This window comes from Pelmatolapia mariae, linkage group LG23 (assembly GCF_036321145.2).
Source record: "Pelmatolapia mariae isolate MD_Pm_ZW linkage group LG23, Pm_UMD_F_2, whole genome shotgun sequence".
Lineage (NCBI taxonomy): Eukaryota > Metazoa > Chordata > Actinopteri > Cichliformes > Cichlidae > Pelmatolapia > Pelmatolapia mariae.
The window spans coordinates 28850977-28866046 of NC_086246.1; the positions used below are offsets into that span (position 1 = coordinate 28850977).

The 15070-nt window shown below is 41.2% G+C and overlaps 13 non-coding genes across 13 annotated transcripts; all 13 read right to left on the reverse strand.

Moving 5' to 3' along the window:
- Positions 1-5012: 5012 nt before the first annotated feature.
- trnai-aau (transfer RNA isoleucine (anticodon AAU)) lies at positions 5013-5086 on the reverse strand. Its single transcript has one exon. It is a non-coding gene; the product is annotated as a tRNA-Ile (tRNA).
- A 661-nt stretch (positions 5087-5747) lies between these two features.
- trnar-ucg (transfer RNA arginine (anticodon UCG)) lies at positions 5748-5820 on the reverse strand. Its single transcript has one exon. It is a non-coding gene; the product is annotated as a tRNA-Arg (tRNA).
- Positions 5821-6181: 361 nt separating this feature from the next.
- Positions 6182-6255, reverse strand: trnai-aau (transfer RNA isoleucine (anticodon AAU)). Its single transcript has one exon. It is a non-coding gene; the product is annotated as a tRNA-Ile (tRNA).
- Positions 6256-7082: 827 nt separating this feature from the next.
- trnai-aau (transfer RNA isoleucine (anticodon AAU)) lies at positions 7083-7156 on the reverse strand. The gene has a single exon. It is a non-coding gene; the product is annotated as a tRNA-Ile (tRNA).
- Positions 7157-7816: 660 nt separating this feature from the next.
- trnal-uag (transfer RNA leucine (anticodon UAG)) lies at positions 7817-7889 on the reverse strand. Its single transcript has one exon. It is a non-coding gene; the product is annotated as a tRNA-Leu (tRNA).
- A 361-nt stretch (positions 7890-8250) lies between these two features.
- Positions 8251-8324, reverse strand: trnai-aau (transfer RNA isoleucine (anticodon AAU)). The gene has a single exon. It is a non-coding gene; the product is annotated as a tRNA-Ile (tRNA).
- Positions 8325-9289: 965 nt separating this feature from the next.
- On the reverse strand, positions 9290-9363 carry trnai-aau (transfer RNA isoleucine (anticodon AAU)). Its single transcript has one exon. It is a non-coding gene; the product is annotated as a tRNA-Ile (tRNA).
- A 661-nt stretch (positions 9364-10024) lies between these two features.
- On the reverse strand, positions 10025-10097 carry trnar-ucg (transfer RNA arginine (anticodon UCG)). The gene has a single exon. It is a non-coding gene; the product is annotated as a tRNA-Arg (tRNA).
- Positions 10098-10458: 361 nt separating this feature from the next.
- trnai-aau (transfer RNA isoleucine (anticodon AAU)) lies at positions 10459-10532 on the reverse strand. Its single transcript has one exon. It is a non-coding gene; the product is annotated as a tRNA-Ile (tRNA).
- A 1298-nt stretch (positions 10533-11830) lies between these two features.
- trnai-aau (transfer RNA isoleucine (anticodon AAU)) lies at positions 11831-11904 on the reverse strand. The gene has a single exon. It is a non-coding gene; the product is annotated as a tRNA-Ile (tRNA).
- A 662-nt stretch (positions 11905-12566) lies between these two features.
- trnar-ucg (transfer RNA arginine (anticodon UCG)) lies at positions 12567-12639 on the reverse strand. The gene has a single exon. It is a non-coding gene; the product is annotated as a tRNA-Arg (tRNA).
- A 361-nt stretch (positions 12640-13000) lies between these two features.
- On the reverse strand, positions 13001-13074 carry trnai-aau (transfer RNA isoleucine (anticodon AAU)). Its single transcript has one exon. It is a non-coding gene; the product is annotated as a tRNA-Ile (tRNA).
- A 1294-nt stretch (positions 13075-14368) lies between these two features.
- On the reverse strand, positions 14369-14442 carry trnai-aau (transfer RNA isoleucine (anticodon AAU)). Its single transcript has one exon. It is a non-coding gene; the product is annotated as a tRNA-Ile (tRNA).
- Between the last annotated feature and the right edge of the window lie 628 nt (positions 14443-15070).

A 15070-nucleotide genomic window follows, 5' to 3' on the forward strand; every position in this document is an offset into this window, starting at 1 on the left:
GAGTGGAGAGCAGAGCTAACTTGCCTGTGCCTGACAGAGGAATGAAAAGAAGTACAGATGACTATTGTTGGAACTTCTCTTCTTCTCACCTCCACCACAGACTCTTCTCTCAGCTGACATGCATGGTTCCTGCATCGACGACCCCATCAAACCTTTGAGCTTTGTGGGTTTACTGATGTTCTAGTTTTATATAGTTTCATCCTTTGTTATTTTCCATCATTTCCGAGTTTTGTTTCTAGCTCAGTTCCTTGGTTGATGTTAGTCCCTTTTGTGATCTCTGTCTCCCTAGTAATGTCCCTGTTTCTGTCTGGTTTCTGTCTCTGTGTCTGTCTGGTTTCTGTCCCTGTGGCTGTCTGTAGTCTCTGTTTTGTTTGTATTTGTTAATACATTCTGTAGCATTCTGTGCAGGACCACCACGTTCTGCAACAGCCTTCTCCACCAGGTCATCAGACTCTTGAACTCTAGATGAAAATACAACACACATATTGGATACCATCACGGTCAATGCAATTAACATTTTTAAGGCAATTAACGCATCCGGAGTGCAAAATGACTCAAAATCCCTGAAATGTTTCTGTCAACGCATTTACAGCAGTTTTTCCAAGTAGAGTTACCTTCACACAAGCGCAAATGGGCAGTAGATCTGGTAGTGACGGGCAGCTGAACCAATCAACTCAATATAGAAGATGATAAACACACATTGGCCCTCTTGATGGGAAATTTGAGTATAAAAAAAACCAAGAAGGAAAAGTGGACCTACATAAAGTATTATGCACATTGTGCAAGAAGGAATTTTCTTTTCACCGAAGCACTTCCAGCTTAAAATATCACATTGATGCGAAGCATACGTTAGCCGGGGATGCTGCTAGCACTTTGGCTAATGCATCACCCAGCTTGCAACAAACCACTCACGGAGCATCGGGGACTCAGTAAGTCTACCTCGGACATATTGACTGACACAACTGCCAAGTGGATTGCAACAAACTGCAGACCTATTAACATCGTTGAGAACACGCTCTTTACATAGCTTTGGTTCCTCGTTTCAACGACTTGAAGTGCCTCCCCAAGAGTGACAGAGAGAGTGGATAAATGTTTACAGAGTTTTTTTGTTAACATGAATGTTCAAGATGTTCAATAAACATGTTTAGTGCAGATATTTTCCCTTTTTTCGAGTCTGTTCGCTCATGCAAAATGAAATGCAATTAATAAAGAATAAAAATGAATGACATTTAATCGTGATTAATCAAAATTAATCCACTGTAACCATGTGATGAATCTGATTAAACATTTTAATTGTTTGAGAACACTAATATATATTATATATTAGTATATAGGTTTTTAAAAAAATTGTATTTCACAGGAGAGAAACTGTGCTAAAAGATCGAAGAAAACTATTCAAATTCTCTTTGAATTTAAGCATACATTCTTTGTGTTCATTCTGCATTTACTTCATTATACTGCATAAATGTCAGTTACAAGCTTAAATATAAAGTTGAAAAAATGTAATTGCAACCAGGCAATTGCGATTAACCGCGGTCAATTACAGAAAATTGCAAGATTAATTAGTTAATGTTTTTAAACTATTGACAGCACTAATTTTAATATATTTATATATTATATTATATAAATATACAATGAAATAAAAATATTATATATTAAAATGCAATTCTTTGTACACTTGCTGTATGCTGAAAAAAAAATAAAAGTCTGTCTGTCTGTCTGTCTGTACCACTGAATGAACTGCTCTGAGAAAAGCCCCCACTATCAGAGCAGTTCACTATCACTAGAGTTCTGTGACTGACATATCTGGACTGCTCTGCTGCTGCTCTATCGTACATAGTATTTCCAGGCACACTGAGACTCCTCCACTCCTTCTGCTCTACACTCACACACCTGCTCCACCTGAGCTTTATGTCAAACCATTTATTCTTTTAGATATTCTGAAGCCAGAATGACTAGATTATTTGTAAATTACTAGTTGCTAAAACCACAAACTTCATCACTGTGAAGAACAACTGTGCTGTTTTGTGTTTGTAACAGGGCGGCCCTTAGCGGCTGGAAACACAGTGAGATGGACTAAGGCAAGTGCAGTGGAACAAAAGTATTTATTTGCCATACAGCTCTCCTTACAACAATTCACTTGTCGAGCTTCTTCACAGCACAACCTCCCTCTAATGACAACCGGCAGCCTTAAATATGTTCAGCTGTCACAGACTAAACCATTATTCCACTCTCAGGTAAATTCTTAAATACCAACCTTCCACCACAGTATATAATATATCAATTAGAATAAATAAATACATTTCACATTTTCATGTTAATAAATAGTTCACACTTACACCAAACCTAATATTATAAAAACCCAGAAACCCAAGCACAAAAAGATTCACCACACTCTCTTTACCAATGGTCTCTCCCGGAACCTTTAAATGGTGTCTGGACCCCCAGGGAAACATTTGCCCAAACACCTTGAAGAGGACACAGGCAAGAAAGGTGAGTAATCATTATCTTACACACACTTATTTGCACCACTTTTATTCCTAGATTTCACACACACATTTGCATTAGTTTTCCTTACTGGTAAACCTTAATCACAATCTCAATCACCATTCTTCTCTCCTGACAGACAACCACCACATTCCTTGATGAGGAGCAGCTGTGCAGGATCTGAAACAAGGCTACCAACTGATTTTAAAATTCCCAATAAATATTCAATAAATAATTAAACTTCTTGTGTGCAAATGTTTTACTGTGCAAATCCATGCTTAAAGTGCAATGCTAAATAAAGTGCTTGAAAAGGTGCTTTTAATAAAGTGAAAGGTGTGCTCTAAAGTGCTATACAGATAATATAATATAAATAAATGTAGTAAGGGAGTCCTCTTCCTTACAGTGTTGCAGTGCCGCACTGTGGAATGATAGCGTTAATGTTCAATTTATACCTCAAGCTGATGTCATACTGCAGCAGGCATGTGCAGATTATATTCCTGTTTACTTTATATTTAAGTTACAATCAATATTTTTAAGACCCTCTGCTTGCAAGACTTTCAAACGATGTGGCCATCTTCAACTAGATCCCCCAAAACATCCTAGATAATCCTACAAGTACAGTCATTGTGATCATGGTTCAGTGTGGTACAGACCAAGATATTGGTTAATTTAACTTTACAAAAGAGTGTTATGTTGATCATGTTGTTCGTTGTAAAACCTACTTGTAATGTTTTATACACTGATAGAATAGAAAGATGTTTGCAAGATAGGTTAGACTTGTAAGCCCAGCTGCACTTCAGGCCTTAGAAATTGAACACATACCTCTTCTATACAAACAGACATGTCACAGATTGGGTCAGGAACCAAGGAATAAAACACAGAGGACACGGATGTTTAATTTTTTAAAAAAGTGGGTGTTTATTACCCCAAAATATGAAAAATAATGAAGAAATCCAAAGCAGGCCAATAAAATAGGTCAACTCAATAAACTAAACTCAAAATAATGACTAACAAAGACTAAAACAAACAAAAGACAAGATGAAACATGGAACTTAAAAACTGGTTGAGCTAAACCATACACACACAAGGGAAAGACAAAATGGCTGCCACATATACAACTAACACAGAACAATGAAAAAAAAAACTTCAAACACCACCCAGGCAATAAAGCATGTGGTTCAGTCCACTGAAGCTGTCAGCAGCACTTCAGATCCCTCAACCCTTAGACAGACCTTTTGCCAACATGGAAGGAGAAGCCAAAGCCCCAGGTAACTAAAACAAAGAAAGATGTATTAATATAGCATAAAACAGAATTTTGACCTTGCAGTGTTCATATGTGTGCAATGTATATATACACTGTAAGGTGTGATGGAAAAAAAGAAATTTACAATATATGATGAAGTAATATATTGGACAATTAGTAAAATATATTTAAAATAGTAACTACAAAGATTTTGATTAAAAAAGGAAAAAAAATGTGTGGAACGGTCAGTATGGGGATTGAACCCATGACGTTGATGTTATTAACACCACGCTCTGACCACCTGAGCTAACCGGCATACAACTTGTGCCTAAACCGACCCCTTTTTTTTTTGTCTAATATACCAAAAAAGAGGGTGGAAGAACTGTTAAGAACACAAGAGAAATGTGTGTTTACAAGAAATTACTTCAACATAGTGGGAAAAAAAAGTCCTCTGTTGACTTACAAAAAATGCTTTAAGAAGAAATTTGCCACAAAACAATACATGGTGTTTGTCTTCTAATGTTAGGGTCGATAGGTGAGGATATAAAGCAGCAGTTTTTGATGCAGTATGCTGTGTCAGACTTTGGAAATGAGTGATTTATCCAGAAAGTAGCTGGAAAAGTGATTTGGAGAATGTAGCTAAGCATGTAATGTATTTATTAGCGTGTCCCACCCCATCTCCCACCCCATGCATGAGACTGTGACAGCACTGAGCAGCTCCTTCAGTGGGAGACTGCGGCACCCACGGTGTGGGACGGAGAGATTTCGCAGGTCTTTCCTCCCCACTGCTGTCAGACTCCACAACAAAGACTTTAACTGATCATACACACACATCCACAAATGTGCAATAACACAAATGTGCAATAATCTTTCTGGCACCGTTGTATTTTTCACTCTGTTGTATATAGCATTTGTATTCTATTTTTATCCTATTGTATATTTTATTCTATTTTATTCTACTGTATATAGTATTCTATTTTTATTCTATTCTGTACAGTTGTGTACTGTATTTATTCTTATTTTATTTTGTTCTAATTGTCCTTCATAACTTTTGCACTGTCCACTTCCTGCTGTGACAAAACAAATTTCCCACGTGTGGGACTAATAAAGGTCATCTTATCTTATCTTATCTTATCTGTCATGTGTCAGTGAATTTTGTGGTTTGCTGTCATTTGTAGTTGCGTACATCACTCACCTGGAACTTGGCAGAGGTTTTTTCTTGGATCCCACCAAAACAAATCCACAGTCTATCATGAGACAGCACCTTGGATGGCTGCTGGAATGGCCAGTATGGGGATTGAACCCATGACCTTGGCGTTATTAGCACCACGCTCTGACCAGCTGAGCTAACCGGCCTACAGTATGTGTGTGAACCGACCCCTTTTTTTTTGTCTAATATACCAAAATAGAGGGTGGAAGAACTGTTAAGAACACAAGAGAAATGTGTGTTTACAAGAAATTACTTCAAGCTGTACCAATGAAAGCCAACTCTTGGAAGCTCCTACTGATCAGAAGCCACCTATGCAGTTCAGCTGATGAACAATGTGGCTGGAGAAACTAACAAAGTCATACTTTAGTAGACTAAAATATGAAAACAGCACTGTGCTTCCTAATGAAAATGAAAATGCTTCAAGTATAGTGGCATGGCTGTTTTTTGAACAAACTCCAACACATACCTTCAACGGGGAGTGAAACAGAGCACACTGGATCTTTTCCAGGTGGAGTTCCGCCAACAGCATGCTTCCAAGTTGTGATTTTTTCACCTGTGTCGCTTGAGGTCATGGCATGTTATTGACTTTCTACGGTTGCTTCTAAGCCAAGATGACTCGAGCCTGGCTCGAGCCAAGTTCATGGCTTCAGTCCCCAACCTGGCCATTCGAGCCTCGTTTGAGAACTCGTAGAGTTGAAGGACATGAAATTGACAACAGCGTAGCAATTTTGGATGACATAAAGGATCCGAGGTCGGCCTGCTGTGAACAAACTGGGAACGCATGAGTGCTCCCCAAGGACGCACAACAAACCACGAAGGGACTCGAACCCTCAATCTTCTGATCCGAAGTCAGACGCCTTGTCCGTTAGGCCACGTGGTCTGGCAGAAGTTCCCACTTTTCACGAACGTTCGTTGGAGTCTGTTTGAGCCAACTGCTGGTGTTGGGTTGGTCACGTGGCTGGTGGATATTGCTTGATTGTTGCTTGAAATAATTGATTGTTGCTTGAAATAAGTGCATGCCACAGCATTTCTCCCATGTATCACGCTCTTAAAAACGTAGTCCTACCTGCCACATGCACAGTGGATCCACCCACTGAGCCAGAGTATCATCTGCCAATGGAGGTCATAAAGCTTACGTGGCCCGATCTGCCACGTGGAAGTTGGCAGAGGTTTTTATCTTGGATCCCACAAAACAAAAACCACCGTCTACCATGAGACAGCACCTTGGATGGCTGCTGGAATGGCCAGTATGGGGATTGAACCCATGACTTTGGCGTTATTAGCACCACGCTCTGACCAGCTGAGCTAACCGGCCTACAACTTGTGCCTAAACCGACCCCTTTTTTTTGTCTAATATACCAAAAAAGAGGGTGGAAGAACTGTTAAGAACACAAGAGAAATGTGTGTTTACAAGAAATTACTTCAAGCTGTACCAATGAAAGCCAACTCTTGGAAGCTCCTACTGATCAGAAGCCACCTATGCAGTTCAGCTGATGAACAATGTGGCTGGAGAAACTAACAAAGTCATACTTTAGTAGACTAAAATATGAAAACAGCACTGTGTTTCCTAATGAAAATGAAAATGCTTCAAGTATAGTGGCATGGCTGTTTTTTGAACAAACTCCAACCCATACCTTCAACGGGGAGTGAAACAGAGCACACTAAACCGACCCCTTTTTTTTGTCTAATATACCAAAAAAGAGGGTGGAAGAACTGTTAAGAACACAAGAGAAATGTGTGTTTACAAGAAATTACTTCAACATAGTGGGAAAAAAAAGTCCTCTGTTGACTTACAAAAAATGCTTTAAGAAGAAATTTGCCACAAAACAATACATGGTGTTTGTCTTCTAATGTTAGGGTCGATAGGTGAGGATATAAAGCAGCAGTTTTTGATGCAGTATGCTGTGTCAGACTTTGGAAATGAGTGATTTATCCAGAAAGTAGCTGGAAAAGTGATTTGGAGAATGTAGCTAAGCATGTAATGTATTTATTAGCGTGTCATGTGTCAGTGAATTTTGTGGTTTGCTGTCATTTGTAGTTGCGTACATCACTCACCTGGAACTTGGCAGAGGTTTTTTCTTGGATCCCACCAAAACAAATCCACAGTTTATCATGAGACAGCACCTTGGATGGCTGCTGGAATGGCCAGTATGGGGATTGAACCCATGACCTTGGCGTTATTAGCACCACGCTCTGACCAGCTGAGCTAACCGGCCTACAGCATGTGTGTGAACCGACCCCTTTTTTTTGTCTAATATACCAAAATAGAGGGTGGAAGAACTGTTAAGAACACAAGAGAAATGTGTGTTTACAAGAAATTACTTCAAGCTGTACCAATGAAAGCCAACTCTTGGAAGCTCCTACTGATCAGAAGCCACCTATGCAGTTCAGCTGATGAACAATGTGGCTGGAGAAACTAACAAAGTCATACTTTAGTAGACTAAAATATGAAAACAGCACTGTGCTTCCTAATGAAAATGAAAATGCTTCAAGTATAGTGGCATGGCTGTTTTTTGAACAAACTCCAACACATACCTTCAACGGGGAGTGAAACAGAGCACACTGGATCTTTTCCAGGTGGAGTTCCGCCAACAGCATGCTTCCAAGTTGTGATTTTTTCACCCGTGTCGCTTGAGGTCATGGCATGTTATTGACTTTCTACGGTTGCTTCTAAGCCAAGATGACTCGAGCCTGGCTCGAGCCAAGTTCATGGCTTCAGTCCCCAACCTGGCCATTCGAGACTCGTTTGAGAACTCGTAGAGTTGAAGGACATGAAATTGACAACAGCGTAGCAATTTTGGATGACATAAAGGATCCGAGGTCGGCCTGCTGTGAACAAACTGGGAACGCATGCCTGCTCCCCAAGGGCGCACAACCAACCACGAAGGGACTCGAACCCTCAATCTTCTGATCCTAAGTCAGACGCCTTGTCCGTTAGGCCACGTGGTCTGGCAGAAGTTCCCACTTTTCACGAACATTCGTTGGAGTCTGTTTGAGCCAACTGCTGGTGTTGGGTTGGTCACGTGGCTGGTGGATATTGCTTGATTGTTGCTTGAAATAATTGATTGTTGCTTGAAATAAGTGCATGCCATAGCATTTCTCCCATGTATCACGCTCTTAAAAACGTAGTCCTACCTGCCACATGCACAGTGGATCCACCCACTGAGCCAGAGTATCATCTGCCAATGGAGGTCATAAAGCTTACGTGGCCCGATCTGCCACGTGGAAGTTGGCAGAGGTTTTTATCTTGGATCCCACAAAACAAAAACCACAGTCTACCATGAGACAGCACCTTGGATGGCTGCTGGAATGGCCAGTATGGGGATTGAACCCATGACTTTGGCGTTATTAGCACCACGCTCTGACCAGCTGAGCTAACCGGCCTACAACTTGTGCCTAACCCGACCCCTTTTTTTTTGTCTAATATACCAAAAAAGAGGGTGGAAGAACTGTTAAGAACACAAGAGAAATGTGTGTTTACAAGAAATTACTTCAACATAGTGGGAAAAAAAAGTCCTCTGTTGACTTACAAAAAATGCTTTAAGAAGAAATTTGCCACAAAACAATACATGGTGTTTGTCTTCTAATGTTAGGGTCGATAGGTGAGGATATAAAGCAGCAGTTTTTGATGCAGTATGCTGTGTCAGACTTTGGAAATGAGTGATTTATCCAGAAAGTAGCTGGAAAAGTGATTTGGAGAATGTAGCTAAGCATGTAATGTATTTATTAGCGTGTCCCACCCCATCTCCCACCCCATGCATGAGACTGTGACAGCACTGAGCAGCTCCTTCAGTGGGAGACTGCGGCACCCACGGTGTGGGACGGAGAGATTTCGCAGGTCTTTCCTCCCCACTGCTGTCAGACTCCACAACAAAGACTTTAACTGATCATACACACACATCCACAAATGTGCAATAACACAAATGTGCAATAATCTTTCTGGCACCGTTGTATTTTTCACTCTGTTGTATATAGCATTTGTATTCTATTTTTATCCTATTGTATATTTTATTCTATTTTATTCTACTGTATATAGTATTCTATTTTTATTCTATTCTGTACAGTTGTGTACTGTATTTATTCTTATTTTATTTTGTTCTAATTGTCCTTCATAACTTTTGCACTGTCCACTTCCTGCTGTGACAAAACAAATTTCCCACGTGTGGGACTAATAAAGGTCATCTTATCTTATCTTATCTTATCTGTCATGTGTCAGTGAATTTTGTGGTTTGCTGTCATTTGTAGTTGCGTACATCACTCACCTGGAACTTGGCAGAGGTTTTTTCTTGGATCCCACCAAAACAAGTCCACAGTCTATCATGAGACAGCACCTTGGATGGCTGCTGGAATGGCCAGTATGGGGATTGAACCCATGACCTTGGCGTTATTAGCACCACGCTCTGACCAGCTGAGCTAACCGGCCTACAGTATGTGTGTGAACCGACCCCTTTTTTTTTGTCTAATATACCAAAATAGAGGGTGGAAGAACTGTTAAGAACACAAGAGAAATGTGTGTTTACAAGAAATTACTTCAAGCTGTACCAATGAAAGCCAACTCTTGGAAGCTCCTACTGATCAGAAGCCACCTATGCAGTTCAGCTGATGAACAATGTGGCTGGAGAAACTAACAAAGTCATACTTTAGTAGACTAAAATATGAAAACAGCACTGTGCTTCCTAATGAAAATGAAAATGCTTCAAGTATAGTGGCATGGCTGTTTTTTGAACAAACTCCAACACATACCTTCAACGGGGAGTGAAACAGAGCACACTGGATCTTTTCCAGGTGGAGTTCCGCCAACAGCATGCTTCCAAGTTGTGATTTTTTCACCTGTGTCGCTTGAGGTCATGGCATGTTATTGACTTTCTACGGTTGCTTCTAAGCCAAGATGACTCGAGCCTGGCTCGAGCCAAGTTCATGGCTTCAGTCCCCAACCTGGCCATTCGAGCCTCGTTTGAGAACTCGTAGAGTTGAAGGACATGAAATTGACAACAGCGTAGCAATTTTGGATGACATAAAGGATCCGAGGTCGGCCTGCTGTGAACAAACTGGGAACGCATGAGTGCTCCCCAAGGACGCACAACAAACCACGAAGGGACTCGAACCCTCAATCTTCTGATCCGAAGTCAGACGCCTTGTCCGTTAGGCCACGTGGTCTGGCAGAAGTTCCCACTTTTCACGAACGTTCGTTGGAGTCTGTTTGAGCCAACTGCTGGTGTTGGGTTGGTCACGTGGCTGGTGGATATTGCTTGATTGTTGCTTGAAATAATTGATTGTTGCTTGAAATAAGTGCATGCCACAGCATTTCTCCCATGTATCACGCTCTTAAAAACGTAGTCCTACCTGCCACATGCACAGTGGATCCACCCACTGAGCCAGAGTATCATCTGCCAATGGAGGTCATAAAGCTTACGTGGCCCGATCTGCCACGTGGAAGTTGGCAGAGGTTTTTATCTTGGATCCCACAAAACAAAAACCACCGTCTACCATGAGACAGCACCTTGGATGGCTGCTGGAATGGCCAGTATGGGGATTGAACCCATGACTTTGGCGTTATTAGCACCACGCTCTGACCAGCTGAGCTAACCGGCCTACAACTTGTGCCTAAACCGACCCCTTTTTTTTGTCTAATATACCAAAAAAGAGGGTGGAAGAACTGTTAAGAACACAAGAGAAATGTGTGTTTACAAGAAATTACTTCAAGCTGTACCAATGAAAGCCAACTCTTGGAAGCTCCTACTGATCAGAAGCCACCTATGCAGTTCAGCTGATGAACAATGTGGCTGGAGAAACTAACAAAGTCATACTTTAGTAGACTAAAATATGAAAACAGCACTGTGTTTCCTAATGAAAATGAAAATGCTTCAAGTATAGTGGCATGGCTGTTTTTTGAACAAACTCCAACCCATACCTTCAACGGGGAGTGAAACAGAGCACACTAAACCGACCCCTTTTTTTTGTCTAATATACCAAAAAAGAGGGTGGAAGAACTGTTAAGAACACAAGAGAAATGTGTGTTTACAAGAAATTACTTCAACATAGTGGGAAAAAAAAGTCCTCTGTTGACTTACAAAAAATGCTTTAAGAAGAAATTTGCCACAAAACAATACATGGTGTTTGTCTTCTAATGTTAGGGTCGATAGGTGAGGATATAAAGCAGCAGTTTTTGATGCAGTATGCTGTGTCAGACTTTGGAAATGAGTGATTTATCCAGAAAGTAGCTGGAAAAGTGATTTGGAGAATGTAGCTAAGCATGTAATGTATTTATTAGTGTGTCCGACCCCATCTCCCACCCCATGCATGAGACTGTGACAGCACTGAGCAGCTCCTTCAGTGGGAGACTGCGGCACCCACGGTGTGGGACGGAGAGATTTCGCAGGTCTTTCCTCCCCACTGCTGTCAGACTCCACAACAAAGACTTTAACTGATCATACACACACATCCACAAATGTGCAATAACACAAATGTGCAATAATCTTTCTGGCACCGTTGTATTTTTCACTCTGTTGTATATAGCATTTGTATTCTATTTTTATCCTATTGTATATTTTATTCTATTTTATTCTACTGTATATAGTATTCTATTTTTATTCTATTCTGTACAGTTGTGTACTGTATATATTCTTATTTTATTTTGTTCTAATTGTCCTTCATAACTTTTGCACTGTCCACTTCCTGCTGTGACAAAACTAATTTCCCACGTGTGGGACTAATAAAGGTCATCTTATCTTATCTTATCTTATCTGTCATGTGTCAGTGAATTTTGTGGTTTGCTGTCATTTGTAGTTGCGTACATCACTCACCTGGAACTTGGCAGAGGTTTTTTCTTGGATCCCACCAAAACAAATCCACAGTCTATCATGAGACAGCACCTTGGATGGCTGCTGGAATGGCCAGTATGGGGATTGAACCCATGACCTTGGCGTTATTAGCACCACGCTCTGACCAGCTGAGCTAACCGGCCTACAGCATGTGTGTGAACCGACCCCTTTTTTTTTGTCTAATATACCAAAATAGAGGGTGGAAGAACTGTTAAGAACACAAGAGAAATGTGTGTTTACAAGAAATTACTTCAAGCTGTACCAATGAAAGCCAACTCTTGGAAGCTCCTACTGATCAGAAGCCACCTATGCAGTTCAGCTGATGAACAATGTGGCTGGAGAAACTAACAAAGTCATACTTTAGTAGACTAAAATATGAAAACAGCACTGTGCTTCCTAATGAAAATGAAAATGCTTCAAGTATAGTGGCATGGCTGTTTTTTGAACAAACTCCAACACATACCTTCAACGGGGAGTGAAACAGAGCACACTGGATCTTTTCCAGGTGGAGTTCCGCCAACAGCATGCTTCCAAGTTGTGATTTTTTTCACCCGTGTCGCTTGAGGTCATGGCATGTTATTGACTTTCTACGGTTGCTTCTAAGCCAAGATGACTCGAGCCTGGCTCGAGCCAAGTTCATGGCTTCAGTCCCCAACCTGGCCATTCGAGCCTCGTTTGAGAACTCGTAGAGTTGAAGGACATGAAATTGACAACAGCGTAGCAATTTTGGATGACATAAAGGATCCGAGGTCGGCCTGCTGTGAACAAACTGGGAACGCATGCCTGCTCCCCAAGGACGCACAACCAACCACGAAGGGACTCGAACCCTCAATCTTCTGATCCGAAGTCAGACGCCTTGTCCGTTAGGCCACGTGGTCTGGCAGAAGTTCCCACTTTTCACGAACGTTCGTTGGAGTCTGTTTGAGCCAACTGCTGGTGTTGGGTTGGTCACGTGGCTGGTGGATATTGCTTGATTGTTGCTTGAAATAATTGATTGTTGCTTGAAATAAGTGCATGCCACAGCATTTCTCCCATGTATCACGCTCTTAAAAACGTAGTCCTACCTGCCACATGCACAGTGGATCCACCCACTGAGCCAGAGTATCATCTGCCAATGGAGGTCATAAAGCTTACGTGGCCCGATCTGCCACGTGGAAGTTGGCAGAGGTTTTTATCTTGGATCCCACAAAACAAAAACCACAGTCTACCATGAGACAGCACCTTGGATGGCTGCTGGAATGGCCAGTATGGGGATTGAACCCATGACTTTGGCGTTATTAGCACCACGCTCTGACCAGCTGAGCTAACCGGCCTACAACTTGTGCCTAAACCGACCCCTTTTTTTTTGTCTAATATACCAAAAAAGAGGGTGGAAGAACTGTTAAGAACACAAGAGAAATGTGTGTTTACAAGAAATTACTTCAAGCTGTACCAATGAAAGCCAACTCTTGGAAGCTCCTACTGATCAGAAGCCACCTATGCAGTTCAGCTGATGAACAATGTGGCTGGAGAAACTAACAAAGTCATACTTTAGTAGACTAAAATATGAAAACAGCACTGTGTTTCCTAATGAAAATGAAAATGCTTCAAGTATAGTGGCATGGCTGTTTTTTGAACAAACTCCAACCCATACCTTCAACGGGGAGTGAAACAGAGCACACTAAACCGACCCCTTTTTTTTGTCTAATATACCAAAAAAGAGGGTGGAAGAACTGTTAAGAACACAAGAGAAATGTGTGTTTACAAGAAATTACTTCAACATAGTGGGAAAAAAAAGTCCTCTGTTGACTTACAAAAAATGCTTTAAGAAGAAATTTGCCACAAAACAATACATGGTGTTTGTCTTCTAATGTTAGGGTCGATAGGTGAGGATATAAAGCAGCAGTTTTTGATGCAGTATGCTGTGTCAGACTTTGGAAATGAGTGATTTATCCAGAAAGTAGCTGGAAAAGTGATTTGGAGAATGTAGCTAAGCATGTAATGTATTTATTAGCGTGTCCCACCCCATCTCCCACCCCATGCATGAGACTGTGACAGCACTGAGCAGCTCCTTCAGTGGGAGACTGCGGCACCCACGGTGTGGGACGGAGAGATTTCGCAGGTCTTTCCTCCCCACTGCTGTCAGACTCCACAACAAAGACTTTAACTGATCATACACACACATCCACAAATGTGCAATAACACAAATGTGCAATAATCTTTCTGGCACCGTTGTATTTTTCACTCTGTTGTATATAGCATTTGTATTCTATTTTTATCCTATTGTATATTTTATTCTATTTTATTCTACTGTATATAGTATTCTACTTTTATTCTATTCTGTACAGTTGTGTACTGTATTTATTCTTATTTTATTTTGTTCTAATTGTCCTTCATAACTTTTGCACTGTCCACTTCCTGCTGTGACAAAACAAATTTCCCACGTGTGGGACTAATAAAGGTCATCTTATCTTATCTTATCTGTCATGTGTCAGTGAATTTTGTGGTTTGCTGTCATTTGTAGTTGCGTACATCACTCACCTGGAACTTGGCAGAGGTTTTTTCTTGGATCCCACCAAAACAAATCCACAGTCTATCATGAGACAGCACCTTGGATGGCTGCTGGAATGGCCAGTATGGGGATTGAACCCATGACCTTGGCGTTATTAGCACCACGCTCTGACCAGCTGAGCTAACCGGCCTACAGCATGTCTGTGAACCGACCCCTTTTTTTTTGTCTAATATACCAAAATAGAGGGTGGAAGAACTGTTAAGAACACAAGAGAAATGTGTGTTTACAAGAAATTACTTCAAGCTGTACCAATGAAAGCCAACTCTTGGAAGCTCCTACTGATCAGAAGCCACCTATGCAGTTCAGCTGATGAACAATGTGGCTGGAGAAACTAACAAAGTCATACTTTAGTAGACTAAAATATGAAAACAGCACTGTGCTTCCTAATGAAAATGAAAATGCTTCAAGTATAGTGGCATGGCTGTTTTTTGAACAAACTCCAACACATACCTTCAACGGGGAGTGAAACAGAGCACACTGGATCTTTTCCAGGTGGAGTTCCGCCAACAGCATGCTTCCAAGTTGTGATTTTTTCACCCGTGTCGCTTGAGGTCATGGCATGTTATTGACTTTCTACGGTTGCTTCTAAGCCAAGATGACTCGAGCCTGGCTCGAGCCAAGTTCATGGCTTCAGTCCCCAACCTGGCCATTCGAGCCTCGTTTGAGAACTCGTAGAGTTGAAGGACATGAAATTGACAACAGCGTAGCAATTTTGGATGACATAAAGGATCCGAGGTCGGCCTGCTGTGAACAAACTG